Genomic DNA, 15,264 nt, shown 5'->3' with positions numbered 1-15,264 from the left:
ATTCTAATTACAGTTAAATATTAAGCTTACTTTTGCAAATAAATTCCATCAAACATTCATTTGCAACTCTTATATTTAGAGATAGCAGATAGCACATATTGTACTGAGGAAAAATTTTAATGTTGACTAAATTTTTTATTAGAATTTCAGTCTGTTTTGTGTATTTTTTACATTTGAAGAAAATGTGATCTAGATCACCTTTTTTTTGACAGTCTGGACATAAATTTAAATTTACAATTTGGACAGATGACTAGGATAGCAGGCGTGTCCAAATTTTATTCTAATTATGGATGTTATATACCTTCGTGAAACAGAATAATTTTTAAACCAATAATCACTTGGGATTAAAGGCTGTATAGAAGCATATTGCGAGGAAGACTGCGTACTATATATATGCGAAGATTATTTCCATTTACTATTGATATTATTTTTAATTATTGTTAATGCGTCTTGTCTACAGATTTGGTGACCAGCTTGCGTTCCGGTATCAATGGCTTTTTTAGCTAATAGGTCATCATGTTCGTTGTATTTAAGACCTATATGTGCTTTAACCCACAAAAAATGAACAACTCTTCGGTTTTTATAAATGTCATAAACAAGTTTTTTAATTTGAAAGACATATATATTTGAGTTATTACTAGGAAAGTTTCAATGCCTAACATAACAGACAATGAGTCAGATACTATTGTAACAGATGTATTCTGAGTGTTTTCAAAGTATCTTAATGCTTCATATATTGCTACAGCTTCAGCATTAAAGATTGAAAAAGTAGGATTTAGTCGACAAAGTTTTTCTGTATTAGTTGATGGAATGTAGAGAGCACACCCAGTACCAACAATAGACTTTGAGGCATCCGTATAAATAACTAAAGAGTCTGACAGACTAGATAAACAGGACCTCAAAATATTCGAGCTAACAGAAGAATTTACATGGTAATTCGGTTGTATCACAGTAATGGGTTGCAAGCACGAATAAAAATGTTCGATGTTAAGATTATCCTCTGATTTAAAGTCATAATCAAAATTTGTCAGGCTTCTAAAAGCCTCACAAAGTGGAGGTGAGTTCTTAAGTCTCCAATATCGATTAGTTAAATCTTCTTCGTTCAGTTTTCTGATATTTGAGTAGAGAGTAGTGTTACGATTTTGTATATTAATAACAAACTTTTGACTGAGGTATTCTCTTTTATAGCCAAAGGGCTTTTCTAGAGCTTCCACATGTAGAGCATTAATAGGCGTTGATTTCATGGTACCCAAACAAATACGCAATGCTACGTTTTGAAACACATCTATTGTTTTCAGAATATGTTTACTTGCTGAACCATATAATATGCATCCATAATTGATAATTGATCTAATATAAGATCGGAAGAAAAGCAAAGAAGTTTCCACATCTGCACCCCACCATGTTTTTGTAATTGATTTGAGGAAATTTGGACCCTTCTTACATCTATCCAACATAAACTCAACGTGAAGTTTCCAGGTTAACTTGCAATCGAGAATCATTCCCAAATATTTAATTGAAGAACTAAAATTTAAATCATACCCATTCAATTTTATCTGATTTAGTTTTGGGATATTGTGTCGAGTGAAAATACTAATACTTGATTTATTTGATGCAATTGCAAACCCATTTTGTTTGAACCAATTTTTGGATCTATTATGTATTTTTTTTTCGAAGCGAAAGTGTTAGTACTATTAATATTTTAGCTTTATTGCTTTTATTAACTTTTTATTAACTTATATTAGCTGCAAATAAAGTGACTTAAACTTGTTTATTTAATACAATAATTATTGTAATGTATATCAATAATTAACTTTAAATTTTAAACTTAAATTTTAAATTTATTTTGATCTGTAAAAATTCATAAGTATTTTTTACGTTTAGATTTCATTATTTGACATTGTTATTATGATTGAGGTTATGAGGTTAGTAAAAGGTAAACATTGTATGTAGTAAATAAATTTAATTAATAAATTTCAGTATTACTATTAATATGGATGCAATTATAAAAACTTGATTCCAGAAAATTAATCATGAAATACCTTTTCAACCAAATATCACATCCACTGTAAAATTCAATTAATAATTACATATCATATCAATATTTTGGAGCGACATTAACGCCCGATTTCATAGTGACAACCTAAAGTACACTTTAACTAATGTTCATTTTAGACTAAATTGCATAACTGTATCTTTTTTCTATTTAAACCTTTCAAAGAAACATACATCACATTGGAATAAATAATTAATTCTTCTCCTGACAACTTTTGGGTGGTGTAATCAGAAGAAATATTTAGCATTTTTTTTTTTGAGAAAAAAAAAATTGTAAACAAACTTGAACCAACGTGATTATTATTGAAATTTACACTTTAAAGTGAACTTTAATTTAATTTTCACGTCAAACTTTTTAGGAAATCGGGCATAAGAATACAGAATTTGGGATATGTTACTCACTTCTGCTTTTTTGTGATATAAATCCACTTTTCTCGCTGCATTAACTTGCTTAGAAGTTGGAAACCGATAAAACTTGAATTTACTATTTGTTGTATTTATACAATTTATAACACAGCATTTGCGAAATCCTATTTTCTTTAATAACTAATTATGAAATAATATGCTCAGAAAGTTGGAAGATATCACCGCTGCACGCGCACGATCGTTTCTCGTATCCCCTCCAAGTACTTGCTCACAGCGAATAACGAAAATTTGACATTATAATTACATCAAAAAAGACAAAATGCATGGTTATAATAGCAAATCTACTACTAAATCTAAAAGATGTAAGTTGGTTATGGAGGGACATATAATTGAACAAGTGATGCAGTTTAAATATATGTTCATCATATTTTCGTGCTACAAAAAGCTCAAAACAGAAGTGGACAATCAAGTGAATAGAACAAACAGAGCCGCCTGATGCCAGAAAAAAACAATATATGAAGAAATAAAAATATTGAGAAAGACATGAATTAAAATAATGTATAAAACAGGCATTAAAACAATAGTGATATACACGGCAGAAACACGACCCTACAGCGGAAAACAAAAATTATTGAAAAAACAACGGAGATGAAAACCCCTGGAAAAATTGATGGTAATAACTCATGAGACAGAGCTAGAAATAGAGATATGCAACAGAGATACCAAGTGGAGAACATCAACGACTGTTAAATCAAAATAAGAATAGAATGGAATTATCAGTAGTAATATCCCTAGGACATTGATAACAGACGAGATAGTTTCATGACAATCGAAAGCTCGTTCCTTGGTAGCAGCACTCAGCCTTCGGCTTCGTGCTGTTACCAAGCAACGAGCTTGAGAAATTTGTCATAAAATTATGAGGCATTCATCAATGTCCGAGGGATATTCGGCGGATAATTTTTCGAAAAAAAAAAATCGTAACTCAACATAACGAAACATTTATTTATTAAAAGTAAAATTCCATGAATATTCCCCAAATATATTTGTGACTGTAGGTTGTATTTCTGGGAATTTTTTCTTTGATTAGCGCATTTATACTTTAAACATTCTCATTGCCGAAACGTGACATTTTGAAATTTATTTGGATGAAGTTGTCAAACTCGATCGTGTTGTCATAGGGATTGAAAATTGCACTGAATGCAATTATCAGTCTAATGTTGACATGATTGGGTGAAATTGTTCCACATGACACAAAATGACGAAATTTGAATGGTTGTTAGAACAGTCGAAAAATTATCATATAAGCAGAACGATACCAAATAAAATAATATAAACGGCAAGAGGCGGTTTTTCAATAGAAAGGATCAGTGAGAAGACCTCGAGAACGATGGAACGGTAACTTAAGTTGAATTAAGTCATGTCTACATAAAAAAAGAACACAAAGACAAACATCAAAGTTGTAAATAAAATAATTTGTTGTTTGTAGAAATGTAAAATTACAATAGTCTATTTTAAAACTGTTAGGAAAACATATTTTTTATGAACATTTCAAATTACAGTAAGTACCTATTACAAAACTCGATAACAATAAAAGCGTTAAAATCGAATAAAAAGACAACTTTTGTGAAAATTAATTTTTGACAATTTAGATAACTCATGAAGTATAGAACCAATTTGGATAGCATTTTTGCATTATACGACCCAAAATATTATATCAGTCAATTAGTCCTGGGCCTAAGTAAAACAACATCTTTCATTTATCCAAATAATCTCCTTTAGCGGCAATACAATAATTCATACGCTTTTCTAATTTTTGATGCCGTCCTTGTTCAACGATTTATCTTTGCTTTCAAAATAGGCTTCAATTTCGGCGATTACTTTCTCATCAGAGCGATATCTCTTGCGACCGCGTATTTTTTTAGATCGAAGAAAAGGTTGTAGTCTCTGGAGCTAGATCTGGCCAATATGGTGGATCGGGAAGCAATTCAAACCCGAATTCATGCATTTTTACCATAGTTTTTATCAATTTGTGATACGGTACATTGTCTTAGTAAAACATACATTTTTCTTCAACAAATGAGGCCTCCTATTTGTAATATCTGTCTTTAAATACTTCAATAAACTTATACAGTAGTCGCTGTTTCTCTATGTTTCAAATAGTTAATAAAAATAATTCCTTACGGGTTCCAAAATACACCTTGCGGTGTATTTTGGAGCTTCTAACCTTCCGAAGCCTCTAACCTTCCGGTGGTTTGTTGCATCTTTGGTCGCTTTAGACGGCTTTTTCCGGGTACTGTCTACTCAGATGATAGCTCATTTGATTTTGAAGTATGGTGATGGATCCATGTTTCATATATTGTTCCATATTGATGCAAAAACTCCGACGTGTACCAATTAAACATGTCCAAACAGCGCCAAGACTCATCAATTCATTGTTGTTTTTGCTCTGGTGTAAGAAAATGCGGCATCCATTTAGAAAACAGCGTTCTCAAATCCAATGTTTGTGTATAGTAATAAAAACGCTACATATTAATAACTATAGAGTGTCAGCCATCTCTGGCAACTTCACTTTGACGTTTCCCATAATAGTTTTTAGCGCTTTTTCAATGTTTTTCCGCGTATCTCCAGCGTATTTCCTGTAATTCTTATTAGTACTCTCATCTCTTCCGTTTCCAGTAGCCTTTGCATTGTGACTGTGTCGGGTCTTATTTCTTAAACATAGATCGTTATTGGTCTTACACTGGCTTTATAAATTTTTGACTTTATCTCAGTGTTAATGTGTCCGTTTCGCCATATAGTATTATTAAGGCATCCTGCCAATCAATTTGCTTTTTGTACTTGATCTCTCACTTCTATGTCCAGGTCTCAAAGAATGTCAAAAATAATTGTAATAATCGATAAACTAGAGTCTCAGATACTAGTTTTCTTGAGTTTCTAGTTCTCACTGTCATGCATAACTTTTCTTGGTGTTTTTATAAGCTGGGCATATAACTCTCTTTTATTTGTTATAATTATTACCACCTTTATTTATTTTAATTGACGTCTGTTTCATAATTCACTCATTACCATTGATCCTCAACGTGAATGTTCATTACTCTTTTTGTTACAACTTCTTATCACTGGCACTTGGTCGTATGATCTTTTTACTAAACTTGACCAAGAAGTCATTTGCTTTTGATATGTATTGTGTTATTTTGACAATACTTATTTAATGGTGTATATCCAATTCATAGGTGTTATAGAGTAATGGGGGAATAGATGGAGATGCATACAGTAAATTAAGGTTGGATGGATGAAGTATTGGGGGCGGAGAAGTGGCGACAGCCGTAATAAATCCGTTATTATATATATATATATATATATATATATATATATATATATATATATATATATATGGATGAAGTGAAAGAAAGCGAGTGGTGTGTTATGTGACAGAGAAATTCAAATAAAGCTGAAGGGAAAATTCTATAAAACAGCCATAAGACTAGTTACGAGGTACGAAACTGAATATTGGGCAGTTAAAAAGAAAGAGGAACAACGAATGCATGTGGCAGAAATAAGAATGCTCAGACGGATGAGTGGAGTAACAAAAAAAGATAATATTAGGAATGGGTATATTAGAGGAAGTCAAGGGTTTCCAATTATTGCTAAGATTAGAGAGCGTAGGTTAAAATGGTTTGGTCATGTTCAACGTAGAGACGTTAATCACCCAGTATGAAGAATTGCTGCTCTGCGGGTTCCTGGAAGTAGTAGCAGAGGAAGACCAAAAAGACCTGGAGGGAGACGCTTAGGCAGGACATGTCGGTAAAGGATATTAATATTAATATGACCCAAGATAGAAACTTATGGAGAAATGTAATTAAGGAAGCCGACCCCACATAGGGATAAAGGCAAAGAGAATGATGATGATATCCGCTTCATAGCATTTCTAATTTCACGTTCACAAAATAAGATGTATGGTAATTTCATTCTGTCGTGTTGGATTAGTTGACAGTGTTTTATCATTATTTTTGTAACGTCTTTAGCAGTCGTCTACTAAAATCTATTAGCACTCGTCTACTACGACTCTATAAATTAGACGAAAACATTCTATCAATATACCTAATAATTTTTAAAATTTTTGTCTTATAACCCATTACTGTCTGTCCCATTACTGTCTGGCGATAAATATATGCCATTTTTGTTAGTACTTTGCAAAATATAATTTCTAGTTCATGAAAGAGGTGAAATTAAAAAAAAACAACTATTAGTACTGTAAATTTAAGCATGTATCATATTTTTCACGATTTGTTTGCATTGTGTTATGGTTTATGTTTTGTTTTTAGTGACAAAATAAAAAATATAAACATCTCAAAATAATTTTTTTTTAGAATTTTATTTAAGATGCGAACTAAACATAAATTTATGAATCTGTTGGTTGTGGTTAAACCGATTCTGTCTTAAATCTCCCGGAGAAGGTCAAACGGTCCACTAAAATGATCATTATTTCTTTGCAGTTCTTTCGTGTTGATAAACTTTATTGATTTTATCGAATTTTAAAGATAATAGTGTTTTTATAAATTGTCATTCATAGAAATTAAATATTTATATTAAAATATTTATTTTCGGGAGAACATCGTTGAGGAGTATTTTTAACAAACGCTATTCTTTTAATTTTATTCAGATTGTTATTGACACTAACAGTTTACTTTTTCTGAAGAAGTCGGAAAGGTTATAGTATAGGCGACTACGAACTCCCCCACGCTATCTAGGTACTTAGATAATATTTTTGTAAACATATATAGTTTTTATTTTACTTTATTGTATTCAAAAAGGAACCCAATTCCCAAAGCTTGAGTGAAAATTTTAAATGATTAAATAATGAAACTGTAACAATATAATCGAATACAGATTATTTATAAATCTACATTAACTCAAATATTGTGAATAAATTAATATATTGAAATCTAGTAGTTAATAACTTTTTTACAAATGTTAACTTGTAACAAAAATGTTTGAAAGGTATAATTTTTTTTAAAATTCATAAGGAGAACCTGATGGAAAGCCAATGCACAATCGTTTTTAATTTTTTACAAAGCCTTTGTTAGGTCCATCCTGGACTACGGATGTACGTTATATGAATCAGCCTATCCTTAAGCGCTAAAACAATTGGAAATCATTCAAATACTTCTCTAAGACTATGTCTGAGTGCAATGTGTTCAGAACACAATATGCTTCAATTAAAAGTGAAACCACTTTTAATTGAAGCATTAGAACCACCATTTTTTGCGGAGGAAATCGTCAGAAAAATTTATTATCAAGTATTTTTTTCAAAACCCTCTTTTGTTAGACAAAATAGCCTTATTAGATAATCACCAATAAACTAACACGTACTGGTAAAAAAACTGTTTCTCTACTGCATTATGTATGGCTTTTAGAAATGCAATTACTCACAAGAGTGAACTAAAAGACCTATTTCAGTAAAAAAATTGAGCAAAAATCCTGAATTCTTTGACATGTTGAAGCCACTAGAAATTAAAATTCCTGTATACAATAACAATTTATTGATAAGTAAAAATACATTAAGCGCCTGTATATCAAATCTCTCAAATTTTCTAGAAATATATACCGATGCATCAAAACAAAATAATGGTACGTAAATAACAATACTTTCGTTTTTTGCAGAAGCGAGTGGTAATATTAAAGCCTGTGAGTAGATCGAAAAAAAAAGTTAAAGAAAGTACACTTTTTGAGTGACTTCTTATCTGTTGTAAAATGCATCGCTAACCCAATTATTGTAATGGCTACTAATATAAATCATTTTATTACAGAATTTTTTTTTTATTTAAATTAATGTGTCTCGGCTGCAATGGCCATTGACACAAACAATATTGTGTACAATAATTACAAAAAGCACATGTTACTAATTGCTACAGTTAATCTCTAAGCTTAGAACCTATGACAAAATAATATAATATAAGTAAAGTACATGGAAAACAAGGGGTCATATTCTGTTGAACAACTGAATGTCTTTCAAGAAACCAATGATAGGTATGATACTGTTGTTGCTTAAAAATTAGCTTTAGGTCATTATGGATTTGAATATGTTGGGCTTTTGAGGATCGACTGTTTACACAAGAAGCTTGCTTGGCTGTTTGGTCTGCTTTTTCATTACCGGGGATGCCGATATGGGATGGTAGCCAGATGATCGTGACATTTACACCTTGAAAAGCGAGTACACTGTAAGTCCTATGGATTTCTTGAACTAAGGGATGCTGAGAGTATAGACTTTTAATCGATTGTAGTGACGACAGGGAGTCTGTGCATATTGCTTGGTTTTTATCATCTGTTTTTAGTATTTTAAAAGCTTCTAGTATCGCATAAAGTTCTCCAGTGTATACGCTGCATAAACTCGGTAAAAAAGATGATTTTATTATTTCATCATATGTGGTATATTTAATTACAGAATTAAAAGCAAGAATTCATAAATTAAAAAAAATTCAATTTTAATTAAAATTTAAAAACTTTAATAATAATAAACGAAAAAAAACTTTAATTCTAGGTTAGGATTTATACTGCTCTGTTAGCAGAATTATTATTTTTATTGTAATAATATTTTTAAAAGTATTATTCATAAAATAATGAAGCTAAATCAAGAGAAATTCATTTTTAATTACTGTATTTCATAAATCAAAAGAAATCGAGTAACAACACAAGAAACACGACACAAGCCAAAAAAGTGTTAAGTTTTGGTGGATTCGTATACTAGGAAGTCTACAATGTTCCTTTAAATCTAAAAGACAGCAAAAAAGCGAGTATATGTGTCCTGAGAATCAGTTTTGACTTAAAATTATAACTGTGTGTTTAATTAAAAATATTTGGGTTTTTATTTTTACTTTACTAGATAATGTAGTGACGTAGGTCACTTTTCTTGAAAGGGTGCAAAATATTACAAATATAGACATATAATACAAATAGATTGAGCGCTGCAAAAACAAATCCGTTCCCCCAGTACGACAGAGAAAACTGACGCAAAGCAGTCTCTGTGTCTCTTTCCAATGGATCGGGTTTATCGACCAAGTGACCTTCCCATTGGTTGTTTAGGTTACGTGGTCAATAAACCTAGCAGATTGGAAAGATATGCAGGAAGTGCTATGCGTCAGTTTCCTCTGTTGCACTGGGAGAACGGAACTGTATTGCAGCTTTGTCTACTTGTATTATAAATGTGTATGATTATAAATGTATGTGTTTATTAACATTTTTTTGTTTCAAAATTGGGTACAGTTTTAGCACTTATGACATAAGTAGTTATTAACGCATAAATATCTTAGCTTTAAATAGCTATCAATCAGTCGGATAGCAAATACAACTTAATCTTGTTATGAATGTTTAATTGTATAACGTAACTGCGTATATGTGTGAATATTTAGCTTTTCCCTTTGAATTTCTGTATTTCTATGAATCCGTCACACACTCTCGGCTCTATGACAACCAATACATTCGATATCCCAATGCAGAGAGACGTGATAACGAATTTCTATTATCGGCAGAAATCAATTTGATGTTTCCTGCTTTCTAGTTAATCTCCTGCATTGACAAGCCAAAGCCTACTACTTTATATGATTATGATTATCGATTAATTGAACTAATTTAGCCAAGCGTTAATTGAAAATTATTAATAATAGCAAAGCCGCACAAAGTGTGTCCTCCAAATAAATTGTCCCTTGAATATAATCAACAGCTGTGGGAATCTGGGAAAATTTGAAATTGTTAACCGAAGTGCAGTAACTTTGATTTAACATTATTTTTGGAGCTAAAACTGTATAAATTAATTTTTTTTTCGCATTTTTGCTGAAATTTATAAACAACTGGGAATGAATATACACTTGAGTGCAAAAAATCGACTCAAAATTATTTTGCGAAAGTTCGTCTCCTGTTTCAATCAAAAAAGGTGTAAATTTAAAAATATTTAGTATACAATTATTAACCTAGAAAAATCTATATCTGTATAAAAAATTTCAATAATTTAACACACATTTCAAAAATATACCTCTTTAATAAATATAAATAACTTTATTCATTTAAATAATATAAAACATCACTCTTTCATTCTACAAACAATAACATATACCTTACTCCTATATCATCTGTTAACATCCCTCCCCTCAAGAAACTTCCTCCATAATTGTCAGACAGTTACAACATTGACCGAAGATCACCCATTATCAGCAATACGGGATAGTATGAGCTATGTATCACCAATCATTATATAAAAACTCTTGTACCGGAATGTAAGTAGCATTTTGTTAATTTCTAATTTATTACAATTCAACAGATTATCTCTTACCAATTTGTGGGTTGTTACTTTGTCTGCTAAAGCAATTTTATGCATATTAATAAACACAGACATGTAATATTGGCATAATTACTTTAACTTTTTTAATCTATATCTTTATAAGACAGCACCCTAATATGAGCTTTTTATAATATCAGCATTTAATTTACTTTGTACCACTTAGAAAGCGAAACCGGTCGTTTTGGGTAGTAAAATTTAACTGATTGTAAGTCTAATTTATTTCTTTTACCTCTTTTTTAAAATGGACCACAAGCAACACGTTTATATATATATATATATATATATATATATATATATATATATATATATATATATATATATATATATATATATATATATATTATGTGTTGCTTGTGTTATATATATATATGTATATATATATATATATATATATATATATATATATATATATATATATATATATATATATATTATGTGTTGCTTGTGTTATATATACATATATGTATATATATATATATATATATATATATATATATATATATATATATATATATATATATATATATATATATATATATCAGAACTTGCTTAATGTCGACACTATCTCTTAGTCTATATTAAAATTGACATGGACATACACATATTTTTAAAAACAAACCAAACGCATCTCCCAACCAGAGAAAAAGTGGCAAACAGGGCCTTTATTAAATAATAAAAGTTACTTTATTATAACCATGTGGCCGGCATTTTTGACAAGAAATTGTTCAATATATATATATATATATATATATATATATATATATATATATATATATATATATATATATATATATATATATGTATATATATTGTTATGATATGTAAAATCGAGAAAAATATTGGTTTGTTTAAAAATATTTCAAAATTCAATAACATTAAAATAATTCAGATAAGTAGGATAATATCCAACAAACATTTCGAAGAAGGAGAGTTATTAATTTCTTGAATTACCTGTAGTAAACAAAATGTAAGCTTTGCATAAATTATTTCTTTGTTATACTTGAGTGACCCGCATAATTTTAAGTGAAAACAAAAAGACAATTGAACGGGGTTTTCCAAAATACATTAATGCAGTGATTAGAGACAAATAGAAGAGATTTTAGAAAGAGGTTTTTGTTAGTTTTTAAGAATTATAGAAAATATTATTTGTAAATAAGTTTTAGGAAATTTTATAATTATAGGTAAAAATTTGTTTGTTATCGAAATGAAAAAATGGGGGAATTGTGACGAGTTTTGATTGGCGGAGATTGAAAAAGGTGGGATAAGTATGTAGGAAAAAGTTTAGCGAGATTGAGGAGAGAGAAAAGACAATCAGTTGGTTTCCAAGTCTGTAAGAGGAACAGGGATTGTTCTCTGGCGGTTCCTGAAATGTAGCAAGCAGTAGTGTTGAATGTTAGTGAGTTTTTGTGGAGTTAGTGTATCTGACAGAAGCTGAAGCAGCAAAATATTGTAAGTCATATTTCTCTACTTATATTCCAAGAGTCACTGTTCAGGCCAACGAGAGATTCAGTTTATCGTAAAGAGAAGATATTCCAAGAGTCATTTTTCACTCGGGCCAACGAGAGATTCAGTTTATCGAGAGGAGAAAGGCTATCATAATTTGAATGATTTGTGCTTTTGAAGGAGATCATTAAGGACGATATACTTGCAACAATCTGTGTAAGATTGCTGATTACATAGGGAGCGGTTGAGAGGAGATAATATAGTCTACAAGGAACAAGGATTTGGACCACTCATCATCAGAGAGAGATATTTTGTTTTCTGCAGTTTTTTCTTTTATTGATAACACAATTTTTACACTTAATTTAGAAAGGATATAAATATTTTGATTAGGAGAGTTAGAATAGTTCGGAATTTTGAGATTTCAATTAATATTGTTTGTACCATTAATTTTGAGTGTTCACGTACGTAGAACAAAATTTTTGAGAATCATTATATGAGAGTTGTTTATTGAAAACTTTTGAGTGTGAATTATTTCATTATTTTTATTTCAATATATAGTGTTAGATCATATGTGTTTTTTATTATTCCGGTATTCTCTGGACCTTACCTTTCACATGTAATAGCATAGATATTGAAGCACGAATTTAACCCCGAGATAAAAGAATTAAAAATTGTGATAGAGTCATAATCATATCATCTAGATAATTTTAATTAATCAAAAAAAAATTAATTAGCTAATTATTGCTTGGCGCACCAAGACTTTAAATATCACAATAACATATATATATATATATATATATATATATATATATATATATATATATATATATATACATATATTGAAATGATATTGAATATAGGAGAAAGAAAAATAGTGATTAAAAATAATTTATAAGTTACACACTAGATAATATTAGATATTAAAAGTATTTGGTTATTTTAATTAATAAGTTATATACTAGGGAATATTATAAAAATTATTTATGTGAGGGCATTTTTAAGAAATTAGCATATAATAAGTGTAAAAAGTTTTTTTTAATAATTATAATATTGTAAATATATTTAAGTGAGCCATGTGCATAGGCAACCAGATATACATACTCTGAAAGTGACAGACATTTAAATAATAATTGCGAATATACATTAGGTAATGTAAGTCGAAAAAACTTCACCAGCTACAGGGGGTCATGTAAGATGCCCCCATCTTCAGTTTTTAATAATCAATAAGTTAAGTCTATTGCATTAACCTTGATAAAACCATGAGGATTATATTTTAATACGGATGTCCTTCGAAAGTTTTTTTTTAAGTGGCCATACAATGTTTTTTAACAACTTTTTATGTAAGTAGTAAAAAACCAACGTGTTATTTCTATATATTTAAATTTTAACTTGTGTTTTTTAATATTGGTATTTTTACTCTCTCTTTTAGTTAACTGATGATGGAATGATTTAATTCCGAAAAGATCTTCTTAAAATAAAAAATTTAAGCTTGTAATAAGCAATTTTTTTATACCTTAATACACACGAACACCACGTGCTTTGTATTCAACAGGTATTCTAGCCACTCCTGGATATTTCCACTTCATGGTTTGTTCCAGTTTCACTTTTAAAAATATTTTAAATTGGTGGAAGCTGATAATTGGAAAAAGAAATTTCACAAAAACAAGGATAACCGAAGCTGAGAACGAAGGCATTGAGTGGTGATTAAAATCTATATAGTGGAGAACAGTTTCATTTGGGCATTCAGTGACAGAAAGGTACAAAATTTTGTTAATATAATTTAGTTAGTGTCATAACAACTTCAATTTCAAAGATAGTTTGTTTAAAATTTACATTGTCTATATAATTTAATTAGTTTCATAAGAATTACAATTTAAAGATAGTTTATTTTAAATTTACATTGGCTGTTAAATATATATATGTGTGTTTCATAATAGATATAATAAATATATAGATAAGTTAAATAGATAATTTAAAAAAGTGCTTACAAACTTACAAACTAATTCTTTGAGAACCGCGATAAAAACCCTATATATATATATATATATATATATATATATATATATATATATATATATATATATATATATATATTGCCTGGGCCAAACGGGGGTGGCTCCCAGAAACCGAAGAAATTCTGCTAGAGAGTGGGAACTAGGTCCCAATTTGGAAAACAGAAATGCTACGGAAGGAATATTGTTGCTTCTTCTTCTTAAAGTTCCATCTCCTATCGGAGGTTGGATATCATAACGGCTATGGTCACTTTGTTAGCTGCTGCTCTGAAAAGTTGTAGTGAACTACAGTTAAACCATTCTCTAAGGTTTTTCAGCCAGGAGATGCGTCTTCTTCCTATGCTTCTTCTTCCTTGGATCCTTCCTTGCATAATAATTCTCAGCAGCTCATATTTTTCTCCTCTGGTTATGTGACCCAAATATTCTAGTTTTCTTCTTTTTATGCTGTTCATAATTTCTAACTGCTTATTTAGACGTCGTAGTACCTCAGCATTGGTAATCCTTTGAACCCACTGAATTTTTAATATTCTTCTGTAACACCACATTTCGAACGCTTCTATTTTCCTTATGTGTTGTTTCTTCAATGTCCAAGCTTCCATTCCGTATAGTAAGATAGAAAATATGTAACATCTTAGAGCCCTCAATCTGAGATGCAACTGAAGGTCTCTGTTGGTAAGCATTGTCTTCATTTTCACAAATGCTTGCCTTGCAGTTTCAATTCGGACTTTGATTTCTCTGCTTTGGTCATTTTTGTCATCAACCCAGGTTCCCAGATATTTATATGTCTCTACTTTTTCTATTTGGGTTTGCTCTATCATTAATCTTTCATTTCCATGTTGCGTTTTTGAGACAATCATGAATTTAGTTTTTCTCTTATTTATTTTTAGTCCGTATCTAATGCAATATTCGTTAATTCTATTTACCAATTCTTGTAGCGATTCCAGGGTGTCTGCCATTATAACGGTGTCATCAGCGAATCTTATGTTATTTACTATTCTTCCGTTTACAGAGATTCCATCACCCAGATCCGCTATCGCTTCCTGGAATATGGCT

General features: G+C 30.0%; 1 protein-coding gene across 1 annotated transcript in view; it reads right to left on the bottom strand.

The window, feature by feature from the left end:
• The window catches only part of Pde9 (phosphodiesterase 9), a 1,302,013-nt gene that overhangs the window by 1,125,696 nt on the left and 161,053 nt on the right, over positions 1 to 15,264 (bottom strand). The gene's annotated exons all lie outside the window — the stretch shown is intronic.

This window comes from Diabrotica undecimpunctata, chromosome 8 (genome assembly GCF_040954645.1).
Source record: "Diabrotica undecimpunctata isolate CICGRU chromosome 8, icDiaUnde3, whole genome shotgun sequence".
Classification (NCBI taxonomy): domain Eukaryota; kingdom Metazoa; phylum Arthropoda; class Insecta; order Coleoptera; family Chrysomelidae; genus Diabrotica; species Diabrotica undecimpunctata.
Note: the sequence above shows the minus strand (reverse complement) of the source record. Positions and strands in the feature narration are given on the sequence as shown.